This window comes from Falco cherrug, chromosome 13, assembly GCF_023634085.1.
Source record: "Falco cherrug isolate bFalChe1 chromosome 13, bFalChe1.pri, whole genome shotgun sequence".
Lineage (NCBI taxonomy): Eukaryota > Metazoa > Chordata > Aves > Falconiformes > Falconidae > Falco > Falco cherrug.
The window spans coordinates 18,545,730-18,568,158 of record NC_073709.1 but is presented as its reverse complement, the minus strand read 5'-3'; the positions used below and the strand labels follow the sequence as shown (position 1 = coordinate 18,568,158).

Sequence of the window (22,429 nt, the reverse complement as noted above, 5' to 3'; positions counted from 1 at the left end):
AAGAGGCAGATCTGGAGCTGTGTGGGGTTTGCTGCTTTATTCAGGAACATTAATCTTTTAGGGTTTGATTCATTAGGTTTGTAGTGTGTGAGCTTTGCTTTGATTCCCCCCAAATCCATATTGTGGTTAATGTGACTCTGAAGGAGGGCCTTACTTTGTGGGCCTTGGTAAGTTTTACAACAAACCAGGGAAGCTCAATATAAGCTCTGAATTGAGTGGGAAACAGGCCTCCAAGTCAGCCAGTTTTGAATGTCAACAGCCATGGTATGAGCAAGGCTAATTGGGATACACAGAAATTGCCATGTGCCTTCTTAATTGCATTTAGACAAGATGTACAGTATTTGAGTCAGCTCGGCAGTGTTCCAGCTGATGGAAGTGGTGATGATACCTGACACCAGTGATGATATATTAGTGTGCTTAGTATCTTAGCACACATACCATGAGGCACATTAGAATCATAGAAGAATTTAGGTGAGAAAGGAGCTTTCGTCTGGAGGTCATCTGGTTCACTTGCTGCTCACAGTGGGGCCAGCTTCAAATACACAGCCGGGTTGCTCAGGGCCCTGTCCAGCTGAGTTTTGAGTATTTCCAAGGATGGATATTCCACCACCTCCCTGGGCCCATGTTCTGATTTTGCACCACTCCTTGTGAAGAATTTTTTCTTAACAGCTAGTCAACCAGAATTTCCCTTGCTGTACCTTAATCTCTTACAGCTGAGTACATCTGAGAAAAGTTTGGTCCCATCTTTTTGCCAGTCCCCCATTAAGTAGCTGAAGACGGCAATCAGATACCTCCTTGGCCTGGAGAGGGAGAGGCTGGATAAATGCTCCTCTCTCAGACTCTTTACAGTATCATGGCCCTCCCAGCCATCTCAGTGGCCCTCCACCTGCCCTTCTCCAGTTTGTCATCATCTCTCTGGTACTGGGGAACCCAAAAATGGCAACAGCACTTCTGATCGATGCCAAATAGAAGGAAATAATTACTTTCAGTCTGCTGTGCTGCATTAGGTAATGTATTTTTACATTTACATACAGTATGCCATTAGCTTTCAGCACTGCACAGGTGCCCTGCTGACTCATGCTGCGTTGTTGTCCACCAGTATCCCCAAGTTCTTTTCTTCAGAGCTGCTTCTCCCAAGTCAGTGTCCAGCCCATGCAGTTGCATGATGTTATTCCACCCCAGGTGCAAGATGCCACTGTTCAGCAAATGCAGTTCCTCCTAAAGCTGCAGGGAAGCAGGGGCACTGAAAGGACAAGCAAGACCTGCATCGTTAAGGGCCAGAGGCGAATTGCACATAATGATCACTTACAGCAAATGAGACACACTCAGAAGTAAAAGATAAAGTTTGGTCAATGCTAAAATAAAATACAAAGCTGCCATCTCTGAGTTATGCTGAGGCTTTGGTATCAACACTGAATTTTTCAGTAACCCACAGTGCCCTTTGTACAGAAAGCCACACAGTATTCAGGCTTTTTTTCAACACTGTAGACAGTAAGGAATGTTATTGCCCAAGGCAACATGAATAAACGCAAGGAAATGTGAAAAAGTTAGGCCTGTTGGGAAATCACTAGTCATTGGAAAGCTGTTGGAGTAAGACACTTTTGGTAGGAGGCGCCCTGATGTGACCTCATGATTTTATGCTTTCAGTGTTTGTTTGTAAACAGCCAAGCTGCTGGAATGGTTCTGGCATCCCCTGTGGCCTACAGCAGGGAAGTAAATGTGTGTGTCTCTGTGTTCACACACGCATTTGTGTACCTCAGAGCTACAAGAAATGTAGTGTCAGCTGGTTTTAGCAGGCTCAGATTTGGTTAGGAAACCCTAGATGGAAGGAGCATCTCCTGTGTCCCCTGTGCAATCTCTTCTGATTGGGGTCTGGTGCTTTTGAAAGTGCACAGGTCCCCAGTGCCATTTGGTCAGTGGGCAGTGCCCCAGGGTAGAGCAGAGTAAGAAACTAAAGAGCACTTCTTGCAGATCTAGCCGAGCTAAGGCAGGAGGAGTTTTAAGTTGTCGAAAGAGAGAAGCCTTGTTTGTAAGCAGTTAGTGATCCTGAAGGGAGTAGAGTGGAGTCTGAGTGAAGGCAATGCTGGATACCTGAAACAGAGAGTGTGGTGGGTTGACCTTGGCCACACTGTAGCCCCACTGCTACCAAAACCTTGCCATGCAAATTCAATACAGAGAGGCACTGGGAAACCACCACCCATGCTTTGGCTCTCGTGTCGCTACCAGGTGTGGTGTAGCAGGTCACTGACAGTTTCCCCTCGGATTATGGGGGCTTCATTCTGCTCCCGGTCCCTGTCTTCCAGCTCAGGGGCTGGGTACCCAGAAAACAACTGATCTTACTATTAAAGACTGAGGCAAAGGCACTAAGTACCTCAGCCTTTTCCTCACCCTTTGCCACTGTGTTTTCCCCCACATCCAATAAAGGATGGAGATTCTTCTTAGCCCTCCTTTTGTTGCTAATGGATTTACATAAACGTTTTTTATTGTCTTTTATGTCGGTAGCCAGGTTAAGTTCTAGTTGGCCCTTCTGATTTTCTCCCTGCATAACCTCACATCATCCTTGTAGTCCTCCTGAATTGCCTGCCCCTTCTTCCAAAGGTCTTGAATTCTCCTTTTTTTCCTGAGTTCCAGCCAAAGCTGTCTGTTCAGCCAGGCCAGTTTTCTTCCCTGCTGGCTCGTCTTTTAGCACATGGGGACGGTCCACTCCTGAGCCTTTAAGGTTTCCTTCTTGAAGAATGTCCAGCCTTTCCTGAACTCCTTTGCCCCTCCAGACTGCCTCCCAAGGGACTCTGTCAGCCACTCTTCTAGACAGGCTGAAGTCTGCCCTCTGGAAGTTCAAGACAGCGGTTCTGCTGACCTCCCTCCTTACTTCTCCAGGAATCAAAACCTCTATCGGTTCGTGATCGCTGTGCCCAAGACGGCCTCCAGCCATCACATCACCCACAAGCCCTTCTCTGTTCACAAACAGCAGGTCCAGCAGGGCACCTTCCCTAGCTGACTCTCTCACCAGCTGTGTCAGGGAGTTCTCTTCCACACACTCCAGGAACCTCCTAGACTGTTTCCTCTCCGCTGTGTTGTATTTCCAGCAGGCATCTGGTAAGTTGAAGTCTCCCATGAGAACAAGGGCTAGCAACTGTGAGACCTCTCCCAGCTGCTTATAGGGTATTTTGTCTGCCTTTTCATCCTGGTTGGGTGGTCTGTAACAGACTCCTGCCGTGGTACCTGCCTTGTTGGTCATTCTCCTGGTTCTTACCCATAAACACTCAACCCTGTCATCCCTATCATTAAGCTCCAGACAATCAAAATACTTCCTAACATACAGGGCCACTCCCACCGCCTCTAGTTCCTCGTGAAGTGAAATTTAGCACTTGTTCAGCACATCTACACATAACATACCAACCTGGCCAAACGTAATCGGTAGTGAAAGCTGAGCTATGAATTGCATTTAAAAGAAATTGTCAAGGAGCTCTGAGATTGTGATTATTTTTTTAAACAAGGAGAAAAGTTAGCTTCATCTTTATGTAAATACTCCCCTGGGCAGTGTTTCCCAAAGCAGCTAATGGTGAACAGGTTTGGCACTTAATACGGGATTGTGTGGTTTTTAATAAGAGCGCAGTATTATTCCCTCGCATCTAAACAATCTATAGAATTTCTGAACTTCTAGTTAGATTAATTTTTGTGCCAGATTGGCAGGCTGTGGTATTTTCTCTTTGAGGCTGTCACTTGCAGCTCAACAGCACAGAAGTGACTAATACAGACAAACGAAGCTAGGTCAAATTAAACAAATGCCACAGCAGAGCGTTTGTGAAGTCCCGTATGATCCCTTACTGCATTGCGAGGCTTGAAGGTTGACGTTGTAGGGGAGTTTATGGACTTGTTAACATACAGCCAGACCCTACAGCATTTAATTCTTTTCTGAACTGAAATTATGTACATGAGGATAGTTCAGGACAGGCTTCTGCAGTACAAGCACATATCAGTTTTCCTTCTGACTTCAGTAGGAATAAGAGATTCTGCACATATTTCATGCACATTGAGAGCAAAATTGCCTGCAGTATCTTCAGCACCAGGTTCATGGACCATTTGGTATCCTTTTTGCCTGAAAAGTGTCTTGCCTTGAGGAGCAAAAAAAGTAAATAAATGTGGAGAGAGACTGATAAAACCCACAAGCCCTGGACATTTCCAGGCTTCAGGAGCAGAAACCCTCACTTCAGGATTCCTTGCTGTTCTTCCTAGAATACCACAAATAGGTCAAACAAGCAACCTTGAAATCTCAGAACTGCTTTTCACTAATGATAAATGATTGTGTATTTGAGATAAGTGTTAATTTCACATTTCTGCAGCTTTAAATTATTTTTCTTTGAATGTCACCAGTGGTTAGAAGACTTTCTGAACTCATAGACTTAGCGTTCTCTGAGAAGTTCTCTATTATATACTATTTGTTGGCTGATATAGCAAATCAGACAGACTGGAAGTATATACCATTTTAAACTAATCTCTTACTCTGAATAGTGAATGAACAATCATCAAAAGAAATGGTTTGGAAGTAACCCATTGTTTGAAGTTAGCTTTCCTAAACAAGCAAATATAAAATAGCAGCATCACAAAGTAAAAATGGTGTATATGTGAGATCCTTGAGCCAAAAGGCAGAAAAAAAACCCAAACATTTTTTTATTAATTTATTTTTAGCTTGGTCAGCTGTAGTGAGTGATTTTACCAATGTAGCTAGTCTCTGGAATCAGAATGCTCACATAATGTAATGTCAATGCAGGCAGCTATGACAAGTCATGATATACACATGTAGCACAAATCCTTTCAAATCAAATTCATATAACTGAAATTCTGTAAACAGATTAAATCTTGATAGTCTTGCACTACTCAATTTCACTCTCACAAGCTAGCATCAAATAGGGACAGAAGAGCAGCCTTGTTGGAAGTGCATCCCTGCTATTTTTGCATACTTTGAACTAGACAACTTGCAAACTTTTTCTATCTCGGTGATCATACAGCGTGTCACAGTTTGAGAAGAACCAGAGGGACTGCTTCTCTGTATCTCCTGTTAGAAGAGAGCTCCCTTTAGACGAGACTTCCCTTGCTCAGATACCACAGAGCCGATGGTGAAAGGTGAAACCTTTCAAATTAAAAGGAATTGCCATGGCTTTTTGGTATCTATGGCAGCATATCCCAGCGCTTGGGGCAAGGAAGCAAGACCTGTACTGTGTCTTTAACACTACTTAGGCTTGAGATGTTAGATAAGATTTGTTGTTCTCAAGGAAGGAGGTTAGGGAAGCAGCTGTGTAGGTGTGGATGCCACCTACTTCCCCAGGTGGCTAGCACTGCTACGTAGAGCTTTGACAAGCCAAAGTAACCATTCCTGAACATTGCTGTCCCTCACTGACTGCACGCAACAGAAGAACCTGGTGCTTCCACAGCTCCTCCGGGAGGTTGGGAAATCAGTACTTCAAGAGGTAAGCCAGGGAAGAGGTAAAAGTAACTATCCCAGACAAAGCCACTGTGCTTCCAGTAATCCCCTTCCAAAGGAGAATAGGCAAAGGTGGCCTTGAAAGCAACTGGTGTCCTGCAATACTGTGCATCCTAAGTGTTGCTGCTAGTGCTTTTACACCACAAGTAACCAACTAACAGTAGTTGTGGTCAGCAGCCCTGGCCTCACAGCAAAGGATAGGGGATGGCCAGGGTTAACAAGGACAAAGTAGTTAATAAGCAACAAGTCTTAACACCTTAAAGAAGGTGAGGGAGGGCCATGGGAGTATTTTTTAATGTATGCCTGTGCAAAAACTTGAGGGCGGTTTGAACACCCAGCCAGCATACAGGCTTAAGAGCAAACAAGCAGGTGGGCGGTGCATAGCAGGTATAAAGGTAATTTAAAAATAAAAGAGAGATTTTTAAAAAATGGAACGAAACTCCACAGCAGGTACAATCTGAATGTGACCTGCTGTGGCTTCCTTCCCATGCATTGCAATACACTGCATGTGGGGCTGTTCATCAGCAACAGAGCATGGTTTTGTATTCAGCATTATCCCTTTATCCTCCCTACCCACCAGCACCCCTAAATCAATATGTGCATCGTATTTGGCACAAACATCTTACGCAAGTTCTGTCTGGAGTTATTTTGCCTTGCAAGTGATCTCGTGAATGAGTCTACCCAATAAAAAACAAACCCTCAAGTCTACCTTTGCAGAGTATTTTTCAGCCTGAACAAAGTTAGTGCCTAAGCAAGAGTGAAGAAAAAGTAAAAAGCCTATTTTCAGCCTTTTACTAAATTCAGCAGTGTCACATAGATTTCTCCTTAAGAAACTCCTGCAGCTGTCCTTCAGAGTTAGCCAGCAGCAAAGGCTGGAAGCAGAACAGGGACTGGGGGAGGGATTTTGTTCTCATAGTGGGCCAGATCCTCTAAAACAGTAAAGCCAAGTGGATAAAAGTAAGACATGTTAACTGAAGCGAGCTGAATTGTTCCTTCATCAGTGCCTGGGGCGCACTCAGTTTATACTGCATTTAATTCTGTCATTTTGGGCCCCAGTCCTGCATCGATGAGGGTGACTTTTTCCACCCATGCCTTAGTCCATCAAAAAACCCAGACCACAACATCATGAAAACCAACCTAGCTACTCTGAATTTTTGTTTAAACAAACTCTAAATAAAGATGGTGTTATCTCGAAGCTCCAGTTTAAAAAATAATGAAAATCCAGTATTGCACATTATAAGCTTTAGATCCTAGTTAAGCTATACCCTAAAAACCACAAAATGGAGATGATGTTGAAAATCCTCAACCAGCCTCGCCCCATTAAAGCTACTGAAGTCTTGCCAACATGTCCTCGCTGGAGCTGTAGCTGAGGATTTAAGAGGTCCCTGTTTGTTTAAAATTGTCTCCAGACTACCTGAAACTAGAGGCCCAGGATCCCTGCAGAGCCATCGGGCATTGTTTTTATTTGTTTTCATCTGTGCATGAATTTCTTTGAAAACACCTAGCAGAGCAATATGAAGGGATTGTTTTTAATCTTTAGAGATGATACCATGCTGTTATGCATCAAGGACACTCAAAAACAAAACATCAGATAAACTGTACCAGGAGATTTATTTTTTTGACCTCCGGGCTTTTCTGAAAATACAATGCATTCTGCATGGAGCTCGCAGTGGATGAAACATCTATCGGTTCAATTTGTCATCCCAGAAGCATTAACACCACCATGTTCTGACAATTTACATGTGTGCGTGTGTGAAAACGCAGCTGGATTCTGCCCGTGCTCAGCGCCCTGAGGAAGGGCGGTCATTATCACTAAAGGGGTGGCTGGGACCTGGCCTTGAGCCAAGACCTTGCTTAATGCAATCAGAAGATTTTGGTGATAGCAGAGTGTATTTTACATCCCCTTCCCTGGGAGAGGGTAGCCGAAGTCAGAGTTTTATGCCCTGCTGCTGCCTGAGTTTAAAACTAGTCTGTGCGGTTTTTGTGTTACACTGGACAGCACAGTGGACAAAAGAGAGCCTTCTGCCATCCAGGTTTTGAATCATATTAACAACTATTTATGTAGCTGTGAATATATAATCTCTCTTGTTTGAGATCTCTTCAGCAGTATCCTTCCCTGCCTGAATGAACGAGGTTATAAAACACGGTAATTATAAATCTCATTGACTGCCTTGCATTCAAGGGCGTGTTCCCCCCGAGCATTGCTGTGAAGCGTGTTACCCAGGAGACTGTCCTGTACAATTCAAAACAGAATTATTCTGACCCAGTGAGCTTGTTGGAGGGGAGAACGTTTGGGATGCCAACCTGCTGCCACAGCACAGTAAATGCATTTTTCTCATTTCACAGCAGGGCAATGCCGCAGTACAACAAGGCCAATACATTCAAGTATTCTTTTGAGGCATGACTTACATCTCACTGACAAATGCTGGCTCCGTAAAGATGCAGAAAGGGAGCCTCGGACAGCAGTCACAGACCAGAGATCCTGCTGGCTGTCCACACAGTTTCAGCAGTTTTCTCCGAAGGTTTGCTTGTCTTAGACCTTTCCAGGCAAACCCATAAATAACTCAGAGAATATAACACAGTATCAATAAAACCCTTTCTTAAAACCTTCAGGTCAGGCTGCACTCGTAAGACAGGCTAAAAAGTGTTTAATAAGTGACAGCTGGCTGTTCTGCCTTGCACTACTAACTATAGCATGCTTCAATACCATCCTTTCCCCATCGATCTGATGCTAGTCAGGACCTGTACCGGCCTTTCCTCAGTCCTGAGAGGTTTGTTGTCGGCATCAATCATAATGCCCTACAGTCAGGAAACTACACAAAGCCCTGTCAGTTCCCCATTCTTGCAAAAGGGCTGTAAAACCTGAGCAGTTTTATGCTCTGGGGAAAAAAAAAAAGGGGGGGGGTGGGGGGAAGGCGCTTCCTAGAACAGTAGCAAACAAAAAACATGGCTGTTGCCATCCATTTTCTCAATTACTCTCAGTGCACAAAAGGAACACAGTGCTATGTGGTAGCCTAGGCAGTCGCATCCTCTTTGTGCTCGAGTAGGAGAGGGAGATGAGGTGCAGAGCAGTCACTCCCAGCAGGTGTGCAAACCAATTGAGTTTAATTAGAAACATCCTGCTGAAAATGTAAATGTTTTACAAGTACATCATTTCCATCAGGGGCTGCTGCTGGAGCCTGTTTTGTTCAGGCTTTGACACAACAACAACAGCTGAAGGTGCCTCTCTCCCTTGCTTGCTGTCTCCAGAGTTCCCCCGACACATGAGCACTGCACTCATGCCATACTGCTACGTGGTGAGTCTTTTCCACATTGCTGCATCCCTGGGCATCTCACAGATGCAGGCTGGTTCATTTAACGTACCCATGCCTGTTCCTCCTAGCACAAAGTCAGCCTCATTAAAGGGCTTTGCTAGATTCGAGAATGGATGCAATGCTAGGGGTTGTACTGCTCTGTAAATGTCCTCTTTCACCCCACATGGATTAAAAAGACTTCATAATGTTTGTGATTTAATTATTTTTTTTTGCTTAGATATGTGGGCAGCGCTAAAGTGTAGCTTATGTGTATGTTTCTGTGTGATTGCAGGAGTTACCCAGTTCATTATATTTTGGCAGTTGAGTCTTTTCACTGGTTTGCTGCAAATCATGAGAGACTGATTTTACCCTCTTTCCTGATGATCCAGTATTTTTCTTCTGGCAGTTCTCAAGAAAATTCATTTTTCCCTCCTGCAAATACAGTATCCATCATTAGACTAGTGCTGAACTATGTAACCAGCAAAATAACTGGTCTGTAGTACAGGCAGCTCTGGTGCCATCTAAACGAGATACTCTACAGGAGTTTTTGGGCAATGCAAACCTGGTCCAGGTTACTTAGTCATTAGATGTCATCCCCTTACCTGTTGTCTGTAGAGAGGTTGCAACTATTTTTTCCATTTTCATCAATTAAGTGACACGCTGATGAGCCCATGCCTGCAAAGGAGGTGTGCAAATGCTTTAGGAAATCGTGTGTATGATTTCTATAGATGGCAGGCTGTCTAAAGTCAATCCTTTCATAAAAAGACAATTAGATACTCCTTGCTGCACATGGTTTTTAGACAGCGCTGTACTGCTTTAACATTGTTCAGAGCTCATGCAGAACCATGTACCTGCCAAACTGACAGCTCCTATGGTGCTTCTGCAGGAGCAAGGACTTCTGTGAACGGTGAAGTGCAGCTAGATAGTTCTGCTGCTGAGCCAATTCTCTACAAATTCCTTTTGCTTGTATTTATGTCAGACTATCGGCACCTTCTCTCAGTGTACTTACATTGCTTCTAAAACTAAAATGCAAATATTAGAGTATAAAGCTAAATACTTTAATTACATGCCAACAAAAATAGTTACTGACTGCGATATCTTGGCTAAATATTTTGACCTCAAGTATCCATCTGTCACATCACCTTGGAGTTACAGAACAGTTACAGAAACGCAACCAGATCCAGACAAAATATGCTTGGTGCTTGGATGAGTAACAGGTTTTTTTCATGCTTTTTCATGCTTGACTTCCAGAAAGATGACTGCTATGGAAGTGTCTGGTGTGGTTATTATATGACAGTTAGCAGTGATTTCTCTGCTGACAGATGTCCACATCAAAAAGCACTGATTGTCTCTTTTGTTTGCAATTTTAGAGATACCATAATCAAGCAGCTTAGACCATCTCCAAGAGAGATTGCCTTTTGCACCAGAAGTGCAGCCTCATTGCCTAGGTTCATGCTGGGGAAAGTCAGATTGTGAAATCTTACAGCAGATGATTTATGTGGAAGTTTAAGTCCTTTCTCACCATACAAAATTAAAAATTGCAGTTACTTCTGTGGGTAGATCTCTTTCCAGGATAGATGATCAAGCTGTATTTCAGCATTTTGTTTACTAATGAACTGTTTCAACAATGAAGCAACATACAGTATGCACACATCACATCGGTGGCATTTCTCATCTGGGACTGCTAAGAAGCAAGCGAAGGGAAAGGAAGAATTTGTAAAGAAGGGAAGAACAATTTCACATGAACACATTCTGGTGAATGAAGTTCACAAAATTCTCTTACTGCACATCTATAGCACAGAACATGTCTCAAAGCTTCTTAAAATGTCACAGACAAATAGTGTTACTCAGATAATTCATGGGGAAAATAGCTGTTTTACATTAGTGCTGAAAAGAATGCAGTGCAAGCCATGACCTAAATGAGTATTTCTGCCTGTAATCCAGAAGCCTGTCCTCTAGCCTTTCCCTCCTGCAGCCCACTGAAGTTAAAAGAAGTCCTTGCATGAGGGTTTTTGCCTGAGGTAGGATTGCAGAATGATGTGCTGTGCCTGGCAGTGTGATTTCGAAACATTTGCTAACAGGCAAAGGTCTGTGGGAGCAGACATGAGACTGGCAGGTGGGATTTAATAGCTGAGATTTTGTGCAGCTGCCAAAAAATCACAACCCAGATGCTGGAGCTGAACACATACTGCCTGATAGGAATGATGTTCTGGGGGAAAGAGGAAGCTGGCAAGTGTCTGTCAGAGAGAAGAATTTGATTCTGAGTCCAACACTGCTTTACCTTGTCCTTTTCATGGGGTCAGACAAGTCACAGCACTGTCTATGCATCAGTAACTGGCAGGGCATGGAGATGTACTGCATTTTTTCATTATGCTGCACCCAAAAAGCACCTTACCAAGGCAGACTCCTCTTTGCCTCTTCAGAAGCTTATTTAAATCCCTTACCTACCATCTGCTTTTCGTTCTCTCTCGCTCTCGCTCTTTTCTCTGCATGAGCTATCTTCTCTGAGCTCCCCATTCGCCTCACACATTCATTCTGCTAGGTACGTTTTTATTGCTGCTCCTCAGAGACCATATTCTTCCTAAGACATTGATCTTCCTTACATTTTTCTCCATCCCTGCTCTGCTGGAGGTCAGTTCCCTCTCTGAAAAGCACCAGCAAAGAGAGAGAGCAAGCATGCATACATTGAAACAAAGAAAAGCACAGCAGCAGACCAGCTATCTTCTACCCTTCTGCAACCACCCTGATCAGTAGGAAACTAGGACTAGCACTGTACCGCGGCACTAAGGGCATCCACAGACCAACTTGGTGGCTAACATGCTCCCACACCCTAGTATGAAAGATCTGGGCAAAGCCAGCAGCCTGCAAACCAGGCCAAGTACTTCACCCTTTCTGCCCAAAGGAGGAATTTCCTAAAAATACATGTCCTGACATACCACTGAGCCACGTGGCACAGTGAGTGCAATCCTATTTTCAGCCTGCTGTGCAGGGTGACATAGCTAGTTACACCTCCTCCCAAAAATGGCACATCAGCAGCGCAACACTTGCTGGTGGACCATCAGCATGGCCTCCTGTGGCCGATGCTCTCCACTGGAGTTCGCCGTCAAGTGATTGCACGCTCCTTGTGTGTGCGTAAGGCTGCGGTTGCAGGAAGCATCCCCGGTCATGCTGAGTGTAATCGGGACAGCTGGTCTCTGCCCGTTAGTACAGCAGTGGTCCTCTGCAAGTCCCAGATAGGTGGGTTATGGGCTCGGGAGGAGAAAGAGATCGAAACTAATCCTAATCTGACCCTTAGAGAAGCTCTCCCTGTGGGTATTACGCCTGTCTGGCACATACCTTTTGCAGCTGTGCCAAGCAGAACAACAGTAAAGCAACATTTGGCTTTTGGAGATGACTGGTAGCCTCCTTCCAAACCATGGCTGATTGGCAGATTCTGTTTTCCCAACTCTGAAGTTTATTGCAGAATCCCAGGAATGTTCCTGCGCTTCAGATAGCCCAAAATAACTGCTCTAAGCTCTCCTTGGGGAAAAGCAATCCTTAGAGCAGCCTCTTAGCTCAATTTTTTTGTGTTGAAGCAGCTGAGCTTGAGGGAGAGAACTTGTCTTTGCCTCTAGTCACTGGCTCCCACAGGAGAAATGAGCATTTTGGATGCTCACATTAATAAGTTTGTGTGTCAGTTCACTCACTGTCCAAGGAATTGCGAACACTTTGTTCTCCTTGTTTCTGTTTGCTGCAGAAGCTCCGCTCCCCCACTGCCAACCTCCCAGCAAATCCACTAGTTAGCTGGCAGCTTCCCCAGGTAGCCCAGCCATCGGCGCTAATCCCTGGCTGTGCAGCAGGATCACAGCTCCTGAGCACCAGTTCGGAGCTGACAGAGTTGTTTTGCAGGATTGTTGCCTGCTCTCTTCCTCTGCAGTTGCCAGGCTTCCTTCCTCCATCCAGGAGACAGTGGAGCCATCACAAAGGAGGTGGTAAGTGGTTCTCTGGCACTGAAGCCATCACTTCCACTATGAGTGGCCATTTCCTCTCCTGGGGGAACGGCGCATTTCCCTCATCAGCGAGGGACCAGGACCTGCTGGGATGTCCAAGGTCCTTGGAAGGAGCAAGTCTGACCCACTGCACAGTGCAGAGATTCCAGTCCATTAGCAGGAGAGCTGGTGCTCTGCTTCTCGAAGGTGGATTATCCCAGTTTCCAGGGAACTCGTAGCTCCTGTTTATCTGTGCCAATCACTTGCATTCCTCTGTTGTGGTAAGTTATTCTTCATGTCCCTGAGGCGCTCATTACCACATTATTCAGGCTGTGTTTACCAAACTTTAGAAACCAAAATAAATTCCTGAAAGACAAAACTGCCCATCTCTTCTCTGATCTCTCTAAAGCGTGTGTTACACCTTACAAGAGAACTTGATGCATTTATTATTAAACCACTCAGGTTCTTGGGGTGTTTCAGTCCTCTCTGGAGAATAAAACTTGCATCCAGGTCTAAAGACATTGTCCTTGGCCTGATCTCTCCCTGCAGCAGATGCCTCCCCACTGAGCTCCAACCTGATCTTCGTTACTAACTTTGGCTGTGGTTTCTCATCCACAGCCCTCGAGATAACCACTGCAGCTCTAGTAATCAGTATTGTCCTCATGCTGTGCTTTGCTCTGAGATCAAATTAAAACATAGAAACTGTAGCAGTCAAGTTGGCCTACAGCTGAACTCATAAATGGTTATTTCAGAAAGTGCTCAGGGAACTGCCAGAAGGGAGAAGGGGTGGAATGGCTATCCCCTTTATACTTCAACCTTCAAACACTGTTTTTCAAAAACAAGGAAACCAGTTATAATTAGTTTAAATTCTGTGCTATTTAGGCTGCCTGTTATCGCACCAAAGACAGGGCAGGGTGATAGACTATAGTAATACAGTATATAAAATAGAGTGTAGCGCAATAACAGAATGTGTCGCCTCCTGGTACCTAAGACACAGCTGCACAAACAGCAGGGTGGGAACTATCAAGACTTGCAGGTTTTCAGCAAGCTGTCCCGATACACTGAGCTGGCCACAGTCAAGAGAAGGAAGCAGAAGTCCCTTCTTGCCAAACAAATGGGAAGCATGAAGACATCATAGCTCTCCAGTGTCACTGGAGCTTCCATTTACACTAATGTTATGTGCAGTATTTATCAAAAGTCTTTAATTATTTATCTGCTCAATGAGTTTCTTCATTCATTCTCTTTTGAGCACGTAACAGAAAATGCTGTCTGTAATTCAGCAAAATCTCTTTGTGCGTGTGGGTTCATCATTCATGAGAGATTTTATGTTAAGAGATGATAAGGAAACATGCTTCTTGCGGGATCAGAGGCACCGGTGCAGAAGCCAGAGGCACTGGCTGGACCACAGCAGTGCATTCCTGCCCAGCTCGCTCTGTTTCCCAGCAGCGCAGCTGGCCTAGCACTCGGCTGCAATATTGCACTCAGGCTGCGGCTGTAGTTGTGCAGAGGTTGTCATTGATAATATGCTATCCCAGAGACTGCCAGTAGTGGAAAACTAAGCAAATTAAGATGTTTTAAATATCTCAGCTCTCCTTTCAGAAGACATCTGCTTTAATCTACGTTGGCATGCTCTGTGCTTCTGTCAGCCGGGTCTTTGCTGCACTACACCCTTCCTCAGAGACTTACTAAATGCAGCACTTGCTCTGGTGATTAGTTCTGTGGGACTGAGTTTCATAGAGACCCTCGACAGAGCTGAAGCTGTTATCTAGGAGAACCTGTTCATGATTCATGCGTTCAGATTTACTCTGTACAGAGAGGGAAAGATAACATGCATGGGAAATGTGCACATCAGCCCCTCCTCCGTCAAAATAGTTCATTAAAAATTGGGGAAAGATGCAGCATTGGCACTGGAGGAAACCTAAGCGGACAGAAATCCCCTGTTCATCAGCCACAGCACAGTGTGGGCACTCAGATTAATTGAGTGTCCGCATCTTAAGCCTAGACATTGCCCATCTGTATGCAGCAACATCTTGCTCTGTGCAATGAATGTAGGCACCTGCTTACTATCAAAATAGAGGCAGAGTGCTGTTTCCCCCCTGGGGGAGAAGCAGGTGTTTAACTGTTACCCCAGCTTAAAAATATTTGCTAGAAGTTAGCATGCACTCCCTGGGCACAAGAGGGGCAAGGTCTCAACCCTTCTAAATCTGAGAACACTTAAACCCAAGAATTCTGCCTCCCAGAGCTGCTGTCTTGACCCTGTCTCTTTTCTCTCAAGTGTTTCTGAGTAGTGGCAGATTATTTAACGTGAAATACCAATGAAGTACAGCAATGGCTTTCTAGTCAAGGGCTTTAGCTACTAAGTTACCTGGCTGCTGCTCTTCAGCATCCTGCGTGTATGTTGCATGCCTTTTCTCTCGTTGCTGATGCTGATCGGTCTTGATTCTGCATGTATTTTGAAATACTTTGATATATCTAGGCTGAATCTTACTAATTTCAACAAGGCTTTCTGCCAGAGAAGCAGGTACAGTGCATAACAGAATTGGGACCTTAAATTACATTTTTTTTTATTCTAAATTGCTATTTATTATTAGTTCGGGACCTTCTCTTAGTGCATGTTTTTACAGATGACACCATGAGCTTGAGTCATAGTTGAAACTACTGTGCACCCTACTGCAACATTACTATGACAACTGCTAAGATCAGGGCTGGGAGAAATCTGCCTTCCCTGGAAAAGAGAGTGTGAAACAAATACTGCATTTAGATAGTCTCAAACATGCGGTTGAGGCATCCTGTTAGGTTTCCTTGCTTGCTGCTTCATCTCCGTGTAGGTCTCAGCACAGGAAGAACTGTCTAGAGAATATTCAGCATGCAGCAAACAATTCTGCTTTGAACGAAGCTTAAGTGACGACAATCCAACAAGGCAGAAAAACTCTTCATTCTCCCCAGGCTTGTATGAGCCTCCCTATGAAGAGATCAGAGCCTCCTGGTTTGAAATGCTGCCTTAGGGTTTGCTTTTTATGTCAATAAATGTTTTATCACATTTAAGCTTCAAACACGGTACAAACATCCCTGCTAACATTTGATGAACTCAAATAGAGATGGCAAACCTGGGGAGAGGGCAGCGTGCAGCATGGCACAGTGCTCCTCTTCTGCAGGGGGGGCTTGCCTCATGGGGGGCCTGGGTGGGATGGTGCATTTACAGTTACACGCTGCCTTGAAAAACACATTGGCAAGCTAGGGAAGGGGATGTTCCTCTCCGGGTTTTCACCGCTTTGGATCTTTTCTTTCTTTTGCTTTTCCTTCTCTCCCTGCCAAAGCTACCTGGGTACGGTTGATAAAGCATATCCGTGTGCCCAGGTCTGTGGTGGGCTTAAGACATCTCTGTCTTCACGCTCAGCTAGCCTATCGCTCCTGATACCTCCTTGCAGTCTCTTTTCTTCCCTTACCTCACACTCATCTGTAGCACACGAAGACACTTCAGTGAAGTTTAAGCAGCAATCAGCTGCTGGGCTGCCTTCCTTCGGTGCCTGCAGTACTGGAGCTGATATCTCCGGGTTGAACCTACTGAGTTGAAACCCACAGGTAGCGCACAAGTGCTACAAATCATGATGCAAATTCGGGTTTTTGCTTTTCCCAGCACTTGCCAGTTCCCCCCTCCTCCGGTGCTGTTCCTTCGTTTTTCCTTTCCACATGCTGCATTCTGCAGTGGCCCTGCCTGCCTGCCTTATCCTCTTCTCTCCTTCCCCTCCTCTGCTTTATCAAATGCAGCACTTCAGCGTCACTGACTGACAGGGAATGCAGCAGCTTCAGCGGAGGAGATGCAGAGGGGGAAGGAAAAGAAGAAAAATCTGCTTTTGACAAAAGAGGCAGCAGAAACACTGAAAGATGAGCTTTCCTCCAGAAGTGGATCCCAGTCACCCTTTGTTAGGGCGGCAAATTAAGATACGGTCTCTTAATTCAGTGTGTTTGGTGAGCAGACCCTGCCTGCCCCATGAATTCCCAGTGTATTTTCAGGGAACAAAGCTCAGACGTATAGCTCAGGTTTGCTACAACCTGGACTGAATCAGCAAAATGGATGATTAGCTACCCCACACACTGCCAGCCGCGGTGTGGCTAAGTGACAGCACAACAAAAACTCACTTCACTTGCTCACAGCTAAAAAAAAAATATTCCTGCCTCCTCAGAAATGCAAAGGTCACGAATGTAAGGGAAAGAATCACAGATCATTGGCTACTTACATGTCTATCCTTATTCTAGGAGACCTAGGATTTCCAGAGTTAATCTGCCATTTTCCAAAAGGACTCTGATATTTCATGGTTTATGCAACAGATTTTGCTTACAACTTATTCCGATTGCTAGATAATTACAGAAGTGTATGTTGCCCTGCAGCAGTGCGGATTTTTCTGTTACATGAGACTGTTATCACTAAGTGCCAAATGCATCTTGAAAGGCTTTTTGTAGGGTTCTGCTGAATAAGCACACTTTGGAACGAGCACTTTTCTGCAGTATGCCCTGATCTTGCCAGCTGCTGATTACCCGCCTACTAACTGCTAGTGACATATCTGTATTACAGATTGGAGCAGACAGTAAGGATACCCCAGCTACCTTGAAATTAATTAAATAATGCACTAGCAGAAGCCCAACAGCAAAGTCTGCAAAGTCCAATTTATTCTGGAAACTTCCTAGGGTAATAATGGGCAAAAATGCTCTGCTCAGTTAGGAAAAGCATCAGAGGCAACCTCACTTTGGAATTTGAGTCTCATGGAAAGATAGAGAGAACTTGCATTTAAAGTAATTATTAAAATCGATTTGTAAAGGATAAAGTCTAGTCCACCTATACAGATTCTCCAATGAGATGACCACGCAAACAAAATGAAAAGCAATCTTCCAGGAATGAAATAAAACATATTTCTAGAAAACTCTTTCCCATGCAAGCCCCGAAGGAAAGAACAAGTAGATCTGTGCCACCTTAGTGTAAGGAGACGAGGATGCCAAGACTCAGGATAACTCCCTGCAGCTTATCAGGTGTTTGAACTAAACATTTGCAAAGGAAGTTTTGACTTTCACTGCTAAAAATAAACTCCAGCTTGTACGTAAGGCCTATTTTGTAGTCTTCCGTAAGGTCTTTTCTGCACTATTTTCTGCAAATTTTATGATCTAACAACCTTTAAGGAGGTTTTGTCAAACTAAGGAAATAAAGGCACGGATCAGAAATTTCACAACCTTCTGAAGTGGAACTTCACATGGAGATTATGCTCACTTTCTTTATTAGTGGAAATTGAAGACAAGTAACTTTTTTGCTCATCTAACTTAAAATGAAGTGTGGCTTTCCTATTGTAAAACAAAAATAGCCTCACTCAAGTATCAATTACTAAATATCACATCACTGAAGGCAAGGAAGTCAAACCCAGTGTTACTATAGAAGTGGTTTAGGTTTTGTTTGTTTTGTATGTGGTCAAAAATAACTTTGAAAAAGCTTCCCGTGTGCACCCCCTGTTCCCTGAAGTTAAAAACAATAAACTGAGCCGTCTAGCTGCCAGCATAAGGCACCCTAAATCAGCAAACTAAATTCGCTGTCTCCCCTCTGCCTTCATGCAGCACTAGACCGTACCAGCTCTGCTGTGCTGCAACCCTTCACCTCCAATGAATTTCTTCCAGTGCTTTCAGCACCAGCTTTTACAGTCTGGCTTGTCGTCTGGCTTCACTACTCAGCCTCTGTTTACAAGATCTGAAGTATGTCTTCAGACCTAAAGAAGAAAATAAAATTAATCTGCAGAAGTTACCCTCAGACCTCCTTGAGTGAGTGAGCAAGCATCCAAGCTCTGTACAGCTGTATTAACGCAAGCAGCACATGAACTGCCTGCGCGTGGCTAGCGCAGCCCGGGGGTGAGCCCCTAGCCACATGCTGCCCACAGGAGCTCGAAAGCAAAATGATTCCCACACACCTTTTGGGTTGGGTTGGGGTTTTTTTTACTATTTATAGTATGCTTCCGTTTGAAAAGAAGCCTGTCCTCATCGCTCCGCGGGGCCTGACTCAGTACCAGCAATACTGAGAGAGAGGACAGTACTTGGAGGTACTCACCATCTTTGGGAGGAAAATAACTGGGCAAAGCCAGAAGTGCCAGTGGTAGCCAGGAGGTGGCAGAGGAGCCAGGCTACCGTGTGCCCCGCTTCCTGCCTTAGTTTGGCAAAAACACAAACACAAACCAAGGAAAGACAACAAAACCCAGCCCCACCCTCCATCTTCAGGAATAAGAGGATGAAACCCTTAATCACATTCCTGCTTGTATTTATACTAATTGCTCATCTTCCTGAGATCTGACTTTATGAAATTATGCATGCACACTAAGCAGATGAGTTTCCATAGAAACTCAGGAACTGAACTTTCATTAGAAAATTAAAAAAAAAAAATATCTTCCAGATAAAAATGCAAATTGCCTGTCAGTGGGTGGCTTTCTGAATTTATATATAATTTTTTTCTTTTGCACTGTAGGCAGATTCCAGCTGGACCTACATAGCAACAACATGCAGGCATTGTTTATAGCAAGCCAGACTCCATAGGGAAATAAGAAATTCAGTAGCAAGGAGAAGCTCTCAAGTGCAAATACCTCAGGGAAACAAAAAACTGAAGTGCTCAGTGCTGCGTTTTCATGAGGCGTGGGGATTGTGCAGCCTCCAGCTCTCAGAAAATGCTTGTGGTTTGCAAGGAGCAGCGTGGGGAAGAGGCAAGAGAGGAAACCCAAAGCAAGAAACTCTCCTTTGCACAGAATTAATGATGTTCAACCTGTCCTTTAAACATCCAGCAGCATATTTCTGCTGGTTCAGTTAAGCCTTATGGGAAAGTCTGGCGCTATCTGTTGCAGCTCGCTCTGGGCAAAGGAGTAGGTCTCTGTGCTGGCGTTTGGGAACATTGGCAGGACCTGGGTTGCAAAGCCGGTTGGCCAGACCCCAACCTCTGTTCGGGCTCAGGCTTGAAGCCCAACACCTTTGCCCACACCACATGGAAATCCAGGCACATGGGCAGGAATGGGACATGGGGCTGCTCCTGATGAGAGCAAGGGGAAAGCAGGACAGCGGGCATGCCTGGGAAGGGCCATGGACCTGGGCAGCCTTTGGCGCTGTCACGCAGGGAGAGAGCGAGGAGACAGGAAATCTTTACCTCCTTTAGCAAGTATTTCTCCCCAGAAAGATATAGCAGTTTTTCACCCATGCAGTATACTGCAGCATCAACAGGAGGCTTTCCCCTGGATCTGGAGAACCTGAGGTCACCCTTTCTGAGGGTTCTTAGTTTTTCAGCGTAACTGCCGTGCCTGAAAGCACTGAATACCAATGAGAAAATGTTCATGTGTGCTGCACTTACCGGTGGGCATCAGCTTCACCACCTCCCTCAGGTGAACACAGCCCCTGGGGTGTGTGTACAGCCTCCTCCCGGTGCTGCACAACAAGCTGCAGGGACCTCAAGCACAGGCGAAATAAATGCAGTGGCTGCACACTGGGGAGCGGTGGGGGGAAGCCGTGCAGCCTCTGGTCCTTGACCAGCAAGGGTGCTGGGGCAGACAAGGGAGCTGTGCTGCACAAGCAGTTTACGATGAGGTGGATTTCACTGCAGCATTGTTGAGAGGCGCGAGATGTCATCTGGGGAGGGAATTCCCCTCCTCGCTGGAGAGGGATGACAGGCAGCAGCTGCACGGGCTTGCTGGCCCCTACGCCTCTGGGGCCAGCAGCCCTCTGGGAGCGTGGAGAGGCTTGATGCTGCTTGGTGTCAGGGTGAGGACAGCGATGGGTCCCCGGCCACCAGAGAGCACAATTGGCTCTGCTCGGTCAGCACAACAGGAAGAGTTTTTAGGAACAGTGGTTTTGTGGTTGAGGACAAACTGGAGCTGAGATAGCTCCTGTCAGTTCTTGGCTCGGCAGCAGATTTGGTACGGCCGCACTACTTGCCCTTTCTATGCCTCATTATCCCTGTCAAGCAGGTGATTCAAATTATAATTGCTCAAATACTTTCCAGTCTATCATTACGCGCTTGCAGTTGTCTCCAGGCAGCTACCTGCAGAGGAACCAGCCTCTCCCATCAGAGTACCTCTGCGCCCCCCGTGCCTGCTTGCAAGGGGACAGGAGGATTAGGCACCTTGCCTTGCCATTTTCTGACAGATAGAGAAACCTACAGAAAAAACAGCCCCACTGCATCTCTAAATCATCACATTTAATACTGAGTTGATTATTCAGGTCAAGGTTATGGGCAAGAAAGAAGCAGTGAAAGTTTTCACAGTACCACTGGTAATTGATTAAATGGGTGTGCCTTAATTTTTCTCTCAGGCAGAGTAATGTGTTTCTGTAGGTATCGGTGCTATCACTGGCCATGGGGTCTTAGTCACGTTGATGCATCCTGCATGTAACGGCACTTTTGGAAAAGCAAACAAAACAAGACAAAGGAAAATCTTCACTACCTCCAAAAGCATCACCGTTCTTTCATGAGAAATTTACTTGGGTTCTAGTTGCAAGAGATTGCAGGTATCTTACATCTTTTCATATCAACTAAAGGCAATTACACAAAATAAAGATGAAGTAAAGGTGAAGGTAATGCTTTTCTTTACATATATGTGCATCCACTTACTATGTAGTTCCAGGAAAAGCATGAAGTCAGGCTGTCGTCTCACTTTGCAACATTCCCGTGGGTAAGTGCAGGCAGAGGCCACGCAGAGCTTGGCAGATGACATGAAAGTGTTGGCTGCTTCTTCCACAGGCCACACCTGGATGAAACTGGTGGGAGGCTTGTCCTGGTGTGTGCACCTTCAGGAGGAAGCGGAGAAATGGCACTAAAGCGTTGTGGCCTGCAAAGCCCACGTGACCGTCTGGGCTCGGTGTGGTTGAGTGCTGTGTAATTAAAAGGGAGCCTGGCTCTTCAGATGCTTTGTGGGTTCAGATACATCCATGCAAGCCCTGTAGGAAAACATGTTCTTCCTACCACTTCTTTCATCCTCCCCCTCCTGTTCCTTCCAGATGGTTACACCCACTTGTGTCTTTTCTTACCCTAAGGACAGCTTTTTAAACAAGGTTTCTCCATCCTTCTCTTCCCCCACACTGCTTTAGGGTCTACATTGGAGTGCAGAACAGAGGGCCCCATGCTGTTACATACAGCCTGCCCCTGGAAGGCTGGAAAGGGGCTGCGTCCCTCTAGCCCCATTTGTTAAGAACAAAGATCTTTCTGTATGGTCAGGCTGTAGGAGCTGAAAGACCTTAAATCAGCTTCAGCTGGATGTTCCAGATGAGCAAGAGTTAGTTTAGATACTGGGTATAATTGAACCTGTGTATCTTTTCCTGGTGATTAGAAGCCAGTGTAACCTACTCAAGGAGACAGGGATGCTTCAAGGGCCTTTAGCCTTTCCTCTATATGGCACCAGTATATGCTCTCCCAGTAACACACAGCAGGAGCACTTGCAAAGCTAAATCAGTCTCTGCTTAAAAAAAGTTATTTTCACAATTGATTTGTGAATGACACATCACAATCAAAAAAGCGGAGCTTAACAGCTGATTGCTTCTCTACTCCACAAACAGGTGAAGATCCTCCCCATAGGACTCCTGTACCTGCACTCATACGTCTGCCCAGCTTGCTGGAAGCTCGCAGGGCTCCATTTCTTCTTCTGTTCTGTGCCGTTGTTAACTGCTCATCACTTGTCTGTTGACAG

At 45.2% G+C, this 22,429-nt stretch overlaps 1 protein-coding gene and 1 long non-coding RNA gene across 6 annotated transcripts in view; one reads left to right on the top strand and one right to left on the bottom strand.

The window, feature by feature from the left end:
* The window catches only part of TTC7A (tetratricopeptide repeat domain 7A), a 172,420-nt gene that overhangs the window by 144,807 nt on the left and 5,184 nt on the right, over positions 1–22,429 (top strand). The window lies entirely within an intron of this gene.
* LOC129737250 (uncharacterized) lies at positions 997–22,423 on the bottom strand. Its single transcript, XR_008734882.1, has 3 exons — positions 21,358–22,423; positions 9,378–9,450; positions 997–1,243 (listed from the first exon to the last, which is right to left on the bottom strand). It is a non-coding gene; the product is annotated as an uncharacterized LOC129737250 (long non-coding RNA).